Raw genomic sequence first — 13,799 nt, 5'->3', positions numbered from 1 at the left:
GCTGCTCACCCCTGGACCCAAGTGGGGGGCCCAGGACACCCTCCCCTCCACACCCTTGCGAGAGGGCCCAGAGGACACTCCTGGGAGCTGGGAGCTGAGAGGGGAGCCCTGCCCACTGATGTCCGTCCAGAAGGCCCGAGTGGGAGTAGTGGGGAGCAGGGCTGCCAAGCCTCCAGGGAGGGAGGGGGCGTGAGTCACAGGAGCAAGACGGAAGCTAGATTTAGAGAGCTTAGCCCAAGCTGAGGGAGTTGCCCCAGAAGAGGGCGTGGGCCTGCAGGGCCGGGCAGATGGCCAGCTGGGACGGGGTCCGTGCAGGAGCGGAGGGGTCCCTGAGCACACAGTGTGCAGCTCTCCGCACCACGCAGGCTTCCGGCCACTTGGCCATGAGCGAACTTGGGCCCCACCCTTGGAGGCCTCTGGTGCTCTCTGCTGGCGGCCCTGCCTGTTGTGGTGTGTGACGGCCGGGGTGCCCTAGCACCTGGCTAGGTCAGGGGCGTCTGACCTGCATATCCCCAAAGCAGCCGGTGGACCCACCCTGGATCAGGGTGTCCAGAGGCTTCGGTTCCGGGGTCTCTACCTGATGGGCAACCACAGGAAGCTTGGACCCAGAGGCAGGCTGTACCTTTCACGGTGGGAGATGGTGGGCCGACTGTCCCTCTCTGGGCCAGGCCTCGGAAGCCCCGACTCCCAACTGGGACAGGCCGTGCTGGGCCGAGTCTGTCCAGCAGAGCCCAGTCAAGGGCAACTGGAGGTGTCTGGGGCCTTCCGGGCTACACCGAGACTTGATCACCACGGCCCCCTCTCCCTGGGAAAGGAAGGTTCTCCCCACAACCCCAGGCCACGAGAGGAGGCTCTGTCCTCCCAGGCCTGGGCAGGACCCCACAGACAAGGAGTCCAAGATGAAAAGGGAGGGCTGAGGGCACAGACCCTGCTGGTCCAGAGCAGCCAGCAGTGGGGAACCCGGACCTGACAGCCTCCCACACCCTGCCCCGCCCCCTGCTTGCCTGAGCCCCTGCCTCAGAGCGGGAATGAGCACCTCAGTGCCCTCTCCCCCGGGGCCCCAGGCCAGACTTCACTACCCAGGAGCTGCTCTGAGATGCCCCGGCCCCGCCTCTCTGCTCAGGCCTCTGGGCTCCCAGGAGGGGCTTCCCCACCCTCCCAAGAGCAAGGCACAGAGGGGCCAGGTCCCCTGCCTGGAGCCCCAGAGGGGGTCAGGGCCTGGGTTCCAGTGCAGTTTGGCCTGATGCGTGTCCCTAACCACTCACGTCCCCACCTCCCACCCTGCCCTGGTCAAGCAGGGCAGAGGGAGGGTTGGATGGCAGCAGCCCCAGCGGAGGCTGCGGGGATCTGACCATGGGTGGAGCGGGGAACGTCACACTGGGGAGCTGCCCGCCCAGCACCCGCTCTGCACCCGGCTGTGCCGCCAGCAAATGTCCCCCCCAACAAGGCCGTCTCTGTCTTGGGGACAAGCTCGTCTTTGTGGCCCTCCTCCCACCCGCGTGGCATGGCTCTGTGTCCCCTCCTCTCCTCCCGTAAACAGGCCGGGCCAGGAGGCCAGAGCGGCTTCCCGTGACATTTTGGGCGGAGCTTCTTCATTTTCCTTTCTTTTTAACGTTTTCAAAATATTCGATTCACCAAAAGGTTACTGCACAAAATAGCATAGGGTGTGAGATGTCTTCACACCTACATCGAGCTGCTGGGAACAGAATAGAGGTGAGGGGTACACCTGTCACCTGTGCAAGGTGCTGCTCGGCGGGGTCGGCTTCACAGGTGAGGACGGCACGAAAGCATGAAAAGGGTCCCGACCAACCACCCGGCCCCACCGCGACTGACATCCTGAAGTGTCAGGCTAACGCGAGAGGCAAAATTAGAGCTGAGAAGCTCTCGACCTGTTCAGTAGTTAAACTGCACGGCGCGGCGTTCCAGGTGGGGTCCACAGGTCCCTGGGGGGCCCTGGAGGCTACACAAGCTGCTTAACAGGACAGCGGTATATTACGGGTTGAATTGTTTCCCCCCAAGTTCATATAGGATAGGGTGATGAGGGTGGGTCCTGACCCAACATGACTAGTATCCTTATAAATAAGGGACATAGACATACACACAGAGAAGCCTAACCCGAACCTGAAGATGGAAGCAGAGGTCAGGCCGCTGCTTCTACAAGATGAGGAGCATCAAAGGTTGCAGCAGGGCTTCCCTGGTGGCGCAGTGGTTGAGAGTCCACCTGCCGATGCAGGGGACACGGGTTCGTGCCCCGGTCCGGGAGGATCCCACATTCCGCGGAGCGGCTGGGCCCGCGAGCCATGGCTGCTGGGCCTGCGCGTCCAGAGCCTGTGCTCCATGGCGGGAGAGGCCACAACAGTGAGAGGTCCGCGTACCACAAAAAAAAAAAAAAAAAAAAAGATTGCAGCAAACCATCAAGGCTGGGGGAGGGGCCTGGGCCAGATGCTCCCTCACAGCCCTAGACGAGCTAACCCTGCCGACACCTGACCTTGGACTTCCAGCCTCCAAGACTGGAAGACAGTGAATTCCTGGTGTTTAAGCCGTGCAGGTTATGATACTTTGTTAACGCAGACTCGGAAGCTAACACCAGGTGAGCTGCCGTTTTCACTGGGCTCCCGTGGCACGGATGGCGCAAAAGCCCCAGTGGGTGAAGCTGTTGGCTCAGCAAGGATCCCGGGGTGGCCACGGGGCAGGGCCCCCCGTCTTCCCCACACACTCTCCCAGGGAAAGAAGCGCTTTCAGCAAACGCTCCGAATTTAACTGACCTCAGTCTGGGCCGTGGCGCAAGCGTCCCGCTGCGCTGGGCTCGGGTGCCGGGCGAGGGGTGAGAACCACTGACCGACGGGCCGTCGTTGTTCACACCGGGGTTCTTGGCAGACGTTTTCTCCAAAATGAGAAAAACAGCAGACAGTCCTTGTTGCCACGGTAAACTCGAGCTCTCTAGTGGGAATGAGAATTTTGGAACCTGCCAGCATCAGCGAGACGGCTTCCCGACCTGAAGGCCTTTCTCCGAGCTTGTGATGTTGGTGTGAGTTCCACGTGGACACGGAATGGGAGACTCTGAACCAGCGTTTTCCAAACGACCGATGCGCCATGTTACAGCATCACGGCGGCCAGAGACCCGTCCACGGAGCGAGATGGACCGAGGGTCCACGGGGCCCCAGGGAGCGGTGCACGGGGTGGGCTCCCGGTCCAGACTGCAACCGCCCCGAGAGATGCCACGTGCTGGGGTTTGGTGTCGGAGCAGAGGAGAAAGTCCGCGAGGATCCCAAAAGGCTGTTCATGTGCTCCTGCCTTTCCAGCTGCAAGTCTGGGCGAGGCTGGATTTTCTCCGGATGCTTCGACCAAGACGACATTTCCCAACTGACCGAAGACAGACGCGGTGATGACGTCCAGCTGCCGCTGAGAAGCCTGACGTCAGGGAGGTTCGCAGAAACGTGTATTCATGCCACTCTTCTTACTGAATTTTTAAAAAACTATTTCTCAGGAATCTATTCTTTATGTGTTGGATGCTGGCTCCCCAAAATGCTACCGAGAGACAGATCGATAAAGCTACGCGGCTTAGCTACCTTGAGAGTCTTAGCAGGATCTGGGGGGCAAGGGTAAGGTGTGTGTGAGGTTTGGGGTCTGGATTAGAATTAGGCAAATTCAAGACATAATTCGTTCAGGATTGGTGAGCACTTAAAGGGTTGGAAGTGAGTTTAGAGGATCAGCTGAGGTAAACCATGGTATAGATGGTTTCTACAAGTCTGTCGTCATTATTTTAAAAGGAAGAATAAATGCAGGTCTTTAAATTTTCATAGTTTTATTTTCTAATACAGTAAATATGGATGGATAACACACATAAGTAAAAGTTCTTTGGGGGCCTTAGTAATTTTTAAGTGTTTAAAAGTGTCCTGAGGGGGCTTCCCTGGTGGTCCAGTGGATAAGACTCCACACTCCCAACGCAGGGGGCCCGGGATCGATCCCTGGTTGGGGAACTAGATCCCACACGCATGCTGCAAAGAAGATCCCGTGTGCCACAGCTAAGACCCAGTGCAACTAAAATAAATAAATAAATGAATAAATATTTTTATAAATAAATAAATAAATTTAAAATAAATAATAAAAGTGTCCTGAGGCCCAAAAGCATAAGAATCGTTGATATGGAATCTACTGGGAGACTGACAACCAAGGACAGAGACAGGAACTGGGCAAAGCTGGGGAGGGTGTTCTCTGCGACTGTCCCTGAGCAGAGACTTGAACTCGGCCCTCAGAAAAGGCACAGAAACCACTTTCACCTCTCAGATGGGCAGAGTGGATGCGGGCTGAGGCCCAGGGTACCACCAGGCCATGCTGGGATGTCCCCAGAGGACACCCCCAGGGGTGTGGGGAGTGGGAGAGACAGAAGCTGCAGAACCCACAGGAGACGTGCTCAGAGACAAGAAAGAGAGACCCCACTTCAGCCGCCAATCCAAGGTCACCTGTGCTTCTCACGAACTGACTACAGATCGGAAGTTCCCACGACCCCCTCCTTGCTAGAGCGGCTCACAGAATTCAGGAAATCAGTTTACTTACTAGATCGCGGGTTTATTATAAGGGATATTAAAGGATATGAATGAACAGCCAGGTGAAGAGATATGTATATAGGGCGAGGTTTGCAAGGGTTCCCAACAGAGGACCTTCTGTCCCTGTGGGATTTGGGGCCTGGCACATGGAAGGCCCCAACCTGGCAGCTCTCTGAACCCCCATCTTTGGGGTTTTCATGGAGGCTCCAACCCTCTAATCGTGGTCGGTTTCCCTGGCAACCATATCCCCATCCTTAGGGGATTTCCAGTAGTCACCTCTTACCATAAACCTAGTAGTGGTGGAAAGAGACTTGTTATGAATAACAAGACACCCATTTCACTTCATGGCTCAGAAGGGATTTCCGGGATTGAGGCCAGAAGACCAAATATTGTAACAAAATGTGCTCCCGCTGCTCAGAGCAGGGCTCTGGGAGCTGTCTGCCAGGAAATAGGGACACGAAGTATGTATTGATTATAAGTCACAATATCATATACGGTTGTACCATGTGTCTTTTATCCATTCATCCATCATCAGACACCTGGGTTGATTCCAACTTTTAGCTGTTGTGAATGAGGGGTGAACATGGGTGAAGACAGAGCTCGAGGCTCTGCTTTCAAGTCCTTTGGGGATTGTGGAAGGAAAATGAAAGTGGGGTGGGGTTTGCTAAAAGCACACTTGAAAATTGAGCCGGGGAGCCACTGAGGTAGCGAGGCTTATGCACATCTCAGCCCGGATGGAATCGGACCGTTTGACCACTCGCTGTCCTCATGCAGACATCAGAGCATCTGCCAGAAACTCACGCACTTATTGGACCCTCACCCTAGGATAACTCGTGATTCCTTAAGGACAAATATTTCCCGCCTCGCGCCAGAGTCAACCACAATTCTCAGCAGACAACTGCACAGCCTGGTGGCTCTCGTCTTCATAAGGCCCTGACTCTCCCTCTTCCCCAGAACTCCTTTGGTTTTACCCGAGCCTGTATCTCCTGAACTGCAACCTTTAAGACCCACATAAACTCCCTTTTCTAATTTGCAGCTTCCTGCGCTGTTTTTTGGTCGACAGGATACTCCCAGAAGTGGGATTGCCGGATCGTGTGGTAGCTCTATCTTTTGTTTTTTAAGGAAACTCCATACTGTTCTCCATAGTGGCTGAACCAGTTTACCTTCCCACCAACAGTGCAGGAGGGTTCCAATTTCTCCACATCCTCGCCAGCACTTGTTGTTTTCTGTTATTGTGAGAATAGCCGTCCTCATGGGTGTAGGTAATATCTCTCTGTGGTTGTAGTTTGCGTTTCCCTGGTGATTGGTGACGTCGGACATCTTTTCATGTGTTTATTGGCCACCTGTGTGTCTCTGGAGAAATGTCTAGTCAAGTCCTTTGCCCATGTTTGAATCGGGTTGTTCGGTTTTTGTTGTTGAGTTTTAGGAGTTCTCTATACCTTCTGGATATCAATCCCTCATCAGATATAGTGATTTGATATTTTTTTCTCCTGTACTCATGGGTTGCCTTTTCTTTTTCTTTTTTTTTAACATCTTTATTGGAGTATAATTGCTTTACAATGATGTGTTAGTTTCTGCTGTATAAAAAAGTGAATCAGCTATACATATACATATACCCCCATATCCCCTCCCTCTTGCATCTCCCTCCTACCCTCCCTATCCCACCCCTCCAGGTGGACACAAAGCACCGAGCTGATCTCCCTGTGCTATGTGGCTGCTTCCCACTAGCTATGTATTTTACATTGCGTAGTGTATATACGTCCATGCCACTCTCTCACTTCGTATGGGTTGCCTTTTCACCCGGTTGATTGTGTCCTTTGATGCGAAGTGTTAAATTTTTTAAATTTTATTTATTTATTTTTGGCTGTGTTGGGTCTTCGTTGCTGTGCAGGGCTTTCTCTAGTTGTGGCGAGCAGGGGCTACTCTTCGTTGTACGTACTCTTCGTTGTACGTTGCTGTGCACGGGCTTCTCATTGCGGTGGCTTCCCTCGTTGAGGAGCACAGGCTCTAGGCGCAAAGGCTTCAGTAGTTGTGGCGCACAGGCTTAGTTGCTCTGCGGCATGTGGGATCTTCCCGGCCCAGGGCTCGAACCCGTGTCCCCTGCATTGGCAGGCAGATTCCTTTTTTTTTTTTTGGCGGTACGCGGGCCTCTTACTGCTGTGGCCTCTCCCGTTGCGAGCACAGGCTCCGGACGCGCAGGCTCAGCGGCCATGGCTCACGGGCCCAGCCGCTCCACGGCATGTGGGATCTTCCCAGACCGGGGCACGCACCCGTGTCCCCTGCATCGGCAGGCGGACTCCCAACAACTGCGCCACCAGGGAAGCCCGGCAGGCAGATTCTTAACAGCTGCGCCACCAGGAAGTCCTGAAGTGTTAAATTTTGACGTAGTTCTGAGGCAGGAGGTAGACAGGCCCGTGGCTGAGCAGCTGGAGTCTGTCCCCTGTGGACAGATACTCCAAGATAAAGAGAATGTCTGGAGCAGAGAGGAGCTGAGTCCGGTCCAGATAAGAGATAAAGACCACATATTCCTCATTCTTGAGGTCCAGGAGACCTTCCTGACTCCACACGTGCAGAAAGGCTCCTCAGGGGCCAAAAAGGGAGGGGGCGCCACCCTATTATAGGTGGTGTCAACCTACCCACATGACTCTGCGCCAGAATCCATCTTGGCTAAGAGATGCGCACACAGGGGAGGAGCCTGAGATAAACCAAATACAGACTCAGAGCCAGGCAAAGCAAGGTGACTGACCAGAGGAAACCCGGAAGAAATGCCCCATATAAGTGATTCAAACCACCACGAGGGCATGACTCTCCCTCTCAGCCCGCACGCGTGTCCATCCACACGCACTCTTTTTCCTCCTAATAAACACTCTTCTGTACTTTGTCCCTTTGTTGAAATTCATTTCTACAAAGCAGACAAGCCAGGGCCTTGTCACTGGCCATTGGCCCTCATGGTCTAGTGGTTAGGATTCCACACTCTCACCGAGATCCCGCTTCAAGCCTCTGCAGGCCGAGGCCACCTGAGATCAGTTCCACTTACCTTTTTTTTTTTTTTTAATTGCCTGTGCTTTTGGTGTCATATTTAAGAAATCATGGTGCTCCTGTATTCTTGGCCTGTAGAAACCGAGAAAAAAGAAATGTTTGCTGTTTTAAGCCACTCTGCTCCAGGACAATTTCTTAGGCGGCGTAGACAACTGAGCTCTGATTCCCGTCCATTGCTGTTACGATTGACTCACCTTCCACACCCGCCCTTGCTCACCTGACTCAACCCCCCCACCCGACCCCTCCCCCAGGACCTGCCCTTGTCGCCTCACCCGCTGTGCCCATATGGCCCTCCTCTCCTTGAGCAGCTCCCTTTCCCCCACTGAACCCCAGAGGTTAGATCCACCTTCCGGCTCGCCCATACCTGCCCAGCAGAGCCGGGAGGCTGCACCCACCAGCCACACCCAGGTCTGCCCCATCTCACCGGCCCACACCCCGTCCCCCTCCCCCAGGGCCCCCACCGTCTTGGCTGGTGGACTTGCTTCCTGCAACATCCCTGAGGATGCAGAGTGGTCTGCAGAGCCACCCCCCACCCCCTGTGCCACAGCCGTCTCCCCACTGCCCGTCTCTGCCCAGGTTGCTGCCCTTCCTCCCAGGACCCCTGACGTCCTGTCTGGTGACAAAGGCCACGCTTGCATGCGTGCCCTGGATCCCAGCGCTCACTAGCCCTGCTCCCTTCAAAGCAGACCCCCAAAAGCCTCGAGGGTCCACCCCATCCCTCCTTCTCCCTCCCACCCTCCACTGCAGCTGCCCTGGGCAAGGTCAGCACCGAGGTCCCAACTGGAGGCCACACCCCAGGCCCTGGAGTGCCCCTCCCCCACCCCAGGGCATCCAGTTCTCCAGAAGCTCCTCCCAGGTCCAGGCTGACCTTGCCCTGGGCCCTGTCCTTCTCCATCTCCTCCCCCCCCACCCTGGGTGGTCCCTCCAGCCTCCAGGCTTCAGATGCCCCACCCAGTTCCCCTCAAACATGTTTCTCCAGCCCAACCCCTGCCCTGAGCTCCAGACCACTAACCCCACTGCTGCTTCGCATTCAGCACCAAGACCCCCCAAACCAGAGACCCCTGCCCCCACCTGACGCCCTCCCTCCCCGACAGCCTGCGGGACTGCAGCAGCTGGCTGTCCTGGTGTTGCAGGGAGGGGGACCCCTTCCAGGGCCCGAGAGTGGGCTCTCGTCTAACACCAGGAAATGGATTGTCCGAGGAGACCCACGTGCCAGCAAAGCAAGAGACCTTATTGGGGACGGGCGCCCGGGCGGAGAGCAGCGGGGGTAACGGGGCGAGGGCGCCAGGAGGACTGCTCTGCCCCATGGCTCGCAGTCTTGGGTTTTACGGTGATGGGGTTAGTTTCCGGGTTGTCTCTGGCCAATCACTCTGACTCAGGGTCTTTCCTGGTAGCGGGCCCATCGCTCAGTCAAGGCAGATTCCAGCGAGGAGGCTTCTGAGAGGCCGGTAGGATGTGTGGACTGGAGTCTTCTCTCTCCTTTTGACCTTTCCCGAGGTCTTCCGGTTGGTGGTGGCTTCTTAGTTCTGCATTCCTTACTAGGACTTCCTGTTGTAAGATAACTTGTGCAGGTGGTTACTGTCATGCCTGGCCAGGGTGAACGGGCAGTCAGGGGCTGCCTAGAACATATCCTCTCCCCACCGTGCACCCACTCCAGCATGACCAACCTCTGGTCCCTGTCCCTGCCCCCAGGGAGAGCAGTGGCCCCTCACGGCTTCCAGCTTCCACCCTTGCCCCTAAGTCTGCTCCCAACACAGCACCAGAGGGACCTTTAAAACCTGAGTCCTATCCCTCCTCCGCTCCCAGCCCCCCAGGCTCCTGACACGAGTCTTCAGGGAGGACTGGGACCCCCCCCCCCACTCCTCCAGACCTCAACCTCGTACACCTCTTACGACAGGGGGCGACTCTGGCCTAGGGCAATTGCACTGGCTGTGTCCCGTCCGCAGCGCCCTGCCTGGCTCTCCCCAAGACCCTGGCATCTGCTCAAAGGCCAGCTTCTCAGGGGGGCCTTCCCTGATGCCCCCACCACTCACAGGCCCACGGCCTCTGCCCCATGTGCTCCTCGCTGGCATCTAGGCAGCCGCTTCTCTTGTCCCTGCCACCCTCTCTTTGCCTCCAGGCATCCGACCGGCTTCCCAGTGGATGGTGCCATGGCCCTGGCTGGGCCACAGGACAGTCCTGGTGCTGCTGGAACAGGAGTCCTGGAGCCCTCCCTGTACACGCCGGCCCTACGGCTGCAGTGAGGCTGGACCTCCCCAGGGCAGCCTCCTGCCCACTGACCCAGCCTGACCCTTGGCCTGTCCCCAGGGATCGGTGGGGGGGGGCACCAAGGCTCCTGGGAGGTTTCCTGCAGCCCGTGCGAGAGCACCTTGGGGTTATCCCTACCTTCCACCGCCTGGGAAGGGGCTGAGCCAGGCACCGGGCCCCCTCTGGAGCAGTCAGAGCCGGCCAGCTGGCCCCCCGAGGCCCTTATCCCCAGCCCCCACTCTCGCTCCACACTTCGCTCCTTCTGTGACCCTGAGGCTTTAGCTGTACCTCGTCTCCCCAAACTTACACCTGCCACTGGCCTCACGCAGCCACCGGCTAGGTTTGCGTTAGAGCGTCCATGTAGTCATACAGCACCTGTGGGTTTTCCAGGCTCCAGAGGCCCCCTTCCTGAGCCACACCAGCACCCTAAGGTCATGGAGTCGGTGGAGGGGGACGTCAGCCATCACTCCTCACCATCTTCACAGCCACCCCCTTGCTCCTGGCCTCCTGCGGGGCACACTCTCGGTCCAGGCCTGGCACTGCCGGCCTTCCAGCGAGAGTTCGGACCCACAGAGCAGCCCGAGTCCAACATACGTGGGAAGCGAGGCTCTCAGTGCCCCTGGGATGCACCCCGGCGACTGGCAGTGTTGGTGGTGATTTGGGGGTTTTAATGGCAAAGCCGGTAATCATGGGGACGAGGGAAGCTGTGGATGGTGTTTGCACACAGATGCACCCCACCTTCTCCGATTCAGTGCATGGTAAACACCAGCCAGGGTGCAGTTCCCTGGACAGCACAGCCCTCCACATTAGTGTCAATGAAAAAATTAATCAATAGTCAATCTAAGAATGACATAGAAAAAGAAATTGTTTGAGCCAATCTGAGAATTGTAACCCAGGACACAGTCTTTCAGAAAGCTCTGAGGACTGTTCCGCCCATTAGAGGTCAAAGCACAGTGAGACCTCTTGAAACTTGAAACTTTGGCTCAAGTTTTTGAAACAAAGGGTTACATGATGTGTTGACAGTTTACACAACCCAGATCTGCAGGGCTAAAGCGCACAAAGCAAGTAATGGGTCATGGGTGACCTTTACAAGGTCAAGAAGGAATGTGGGCTCCTGAGGAGGTCTGGTTAATGCAGATGCGCAACGCACCTTAAAGGGGAGGGAGGAGGCCCGAGCAGGTACAGAAGAGTTTTATCTTTACATTTTTCTTGTCCTGCCATAAAATATAAATTGTATTTCATCACAAGGTTGGAAGGAACTTCTGGTGTTCCCTGAGTCATCACGGTGTCAGGGGCCAGGTTCCTCGGCACCTCCCTCCTGGCCCGGGTCCCGCAGCGCCTGGAAGTGACCGTGGCCCCGGGAGCCCTGGCCTGGCCAGACCCCCTTCCCCTGCCTGGCCCAGCTACTCGTCTGCACCTCTGGGAAATGGGCCACCATCAACTGAGATTCAGCCCACAGAGATCTGAATCGGGCTGAGGCCAAGGAGTCTCCCCTTTCCCCCCTCCCCTGGGTGGGGCCCATGTGGGAAAAAGGCAGAGAGAGGGACCCCTGGAGAGACGCCCCGCCAGGCAACTGCCCAGCAGACTCTGCCCCACATCTTTGCAACCTTCCACCCCAGGATGTCTTGTATTGGGAACCAGTAGATGCCAGGCAGGTGTTGTTTCCGAGGGTCTGTATTTTGTTGTGTTTTGTTCCTTGTCTACTCTGAGTGACCAATGCCCTTTAAATATACAGAGCTGAGGTTCTCAGACCCTGGCCTGCACCAGCAACAGCAAGGCCTTGTGGGCGGCCGGAAAACAGACTTTTCAGACAGTTCCCAGGGGGAGGTGATGCTGGTGGTCCTGCCTCACTCCGAAACCTCGACTGGAGAACACTCGCACCACCCCAGGAAACTCCCTGGTCCGCCTTCTGAAACCAAGCAGGACCCTGCAGGCCCTCCCGGGTACAAAAGCCCCTCCGTGTCCCTCATTTCCTGTTTGTAGAAAAAGGCTCTAGCCTCCCAAGCCCTTCCTGAGTTCAAAGAGCAGGGATGGGCAGTTACTAATTAGGGAAGTGAGGGAGAAGCAGGTAAACGAGAAAAGTAGAGACAACAGTCAGCTCAGGATAAAACTGAACCTTAGCTCCTCCTCAAGGGATTTTCACAACAATCTGATGGAATTCTTTGAGTTGTTCTTCAGGAACTAAGACGCTCGCAACCCGGGTGGATGGTGACTTACTTGCAGACCACAAGCTTGTAGACCCCGGACTGGTTGGAACCAGAAGGTTGATGACTGAGATTTCTGAAATGTCACCCTGTTACCTCATCACCAACCAATCAGAAGAAAGTCCACGTGCTGATCCGGCCCCCGGAGAGCTGGGGTCTCTGAGCAGGAGCTGCCCGTTCTCCTTGCTTAGCCCTGCAATCAACACTGTACTTTCCTTCACCAGAGCCCCGTGTCAGATGATTGGCTTTGCTGCTCGGCAGGCGAGCAGACCCAAGTTCGGCCGGATAACGCTTTTTCTCCTTCTGTTCTGGCCTCCCCTGAGTCAGTCACTGTGGGGACTGGTATTACCATGAGCAGTCAGCCCGTTCTTGAACTTTACAGAAATGGAATCCTTAGTGTCTGGCTCCTTTCACTCACCAGAACACTTGTGGGATTTCTCTGAGCTGCTGCAGGGTCACAGCCCATTACTTTTCATGGTCAGGTAGCTCCCCGGCATGGAGCTTCTGCTGATGGACATTTAGGTTGTTACCCGTTTGGCGCTTTAATCAGTGAAGCTGCTGTGATCATCTGCGTGCAAATCTTTGTGCAAATGTTTTTCTCTGAGGAGTAGGGGACTGGTTCGCATGCTTAACTTTTTTTTTTTTTCTGACCATGCCGCGAGGCTTGTGGGATCCTAGTTCCCTGACCAGGACCAGGGATAAAACCCGTGCCCCCTTCAGTGGAAGCGTGGCGTCCTGACCACTGGACTGCCAGGGAATTCCCAGTACATGCTTAACTTTATGAGAAAACACCCAATTGTTCTCCGAACAGTTCTTTTTGTGCCATTTTGCATCCCCAACAGCGGCATGTTCATTCCAGTTGCGCCACGTCCTCACCAGCACTTGGTATTGTCAGCTTTTTAATTTTCACTATTTGAGGGAGAGAATGGAGACATCTCATTGTGGTTTTGATTTGCATTTCTCTGATGAATAGAATTTCTCTTCTTCTGTGAATTGTATTTCCCATTTTTGCATTTTAGTGGAGAAACGAATGTCCTTTCAACGAGTGATAAGACAAGTGGAGAAAAATGACTCTTGACATCTACCTCATAACACAGACAAAACCAATTTGAGATTCATCAAAGACCCTAACATCAAAGCCAAAACTGAAACGTCTCTAAAAGAAACCATAGGGGGACTTCCCTGGTGGCGCAGTAGTTAAGAATCCACCTGCCAATGCAGGGGACACGGATTCGAGCCCTGGTCTGGGAATATCCCACATGCCGCAGAGCAGCTAAGCCCACGCGCCACAACTATTGAGCCTGTGCTCTAGAGCCCACGTGCCACAACTACTGAAACCTGTGCTCCTAGAGCCCATGCTCCGCAACAAGAGAAGCCACTGCAATGAGAAGCCCATGCACCGCAACGAAAAGTAGCCCGTGCTCACCGCAACTAGGGAAAGCCCACAGGCAGCAACGAAGACCCAACACAGCCATAAATAAATAAATACATAAATAAATTTATTTTAAAAAAAGAAACCAGGGGCTTCCCTGGTGGCACAGTGGTTGAGAGTCCGCCTGCTGATGCGAGGGACGCGGGTTCATGCCACGGTCCGGGAAGATCCCACATGCCGCGGAGCGGCTGGTCCCGTGAGCCATGGCCGCTGAGCCTGCGCGTCCGGAGCCTGTGCTCCGCAACGAGAGACGCCACAGCAGTGAGAGGCCCACGTACCGCAAAAAATAAATAAACCATAGGAACATATTTTTGTCCCTTTGGAGTACAC

The sequence above is a fragment of the Delphinus delphis genome, chromosome 8 (genome assembly GCF_949987515.2).
Source record: "Delphinus delphis chromosome 8, mDelDel1.2, whole genome shotgun sequence".
In the NCBI taxonomy this organism is placed as follows: Eukaryota; Metazoa; Chordata; class Mammalia; order Artiodactyla; family Delphinidae; genus Delphinus; species Delphinus delphis.
This window is presented reverse-complemented; position numbering follows the sequence as displayed.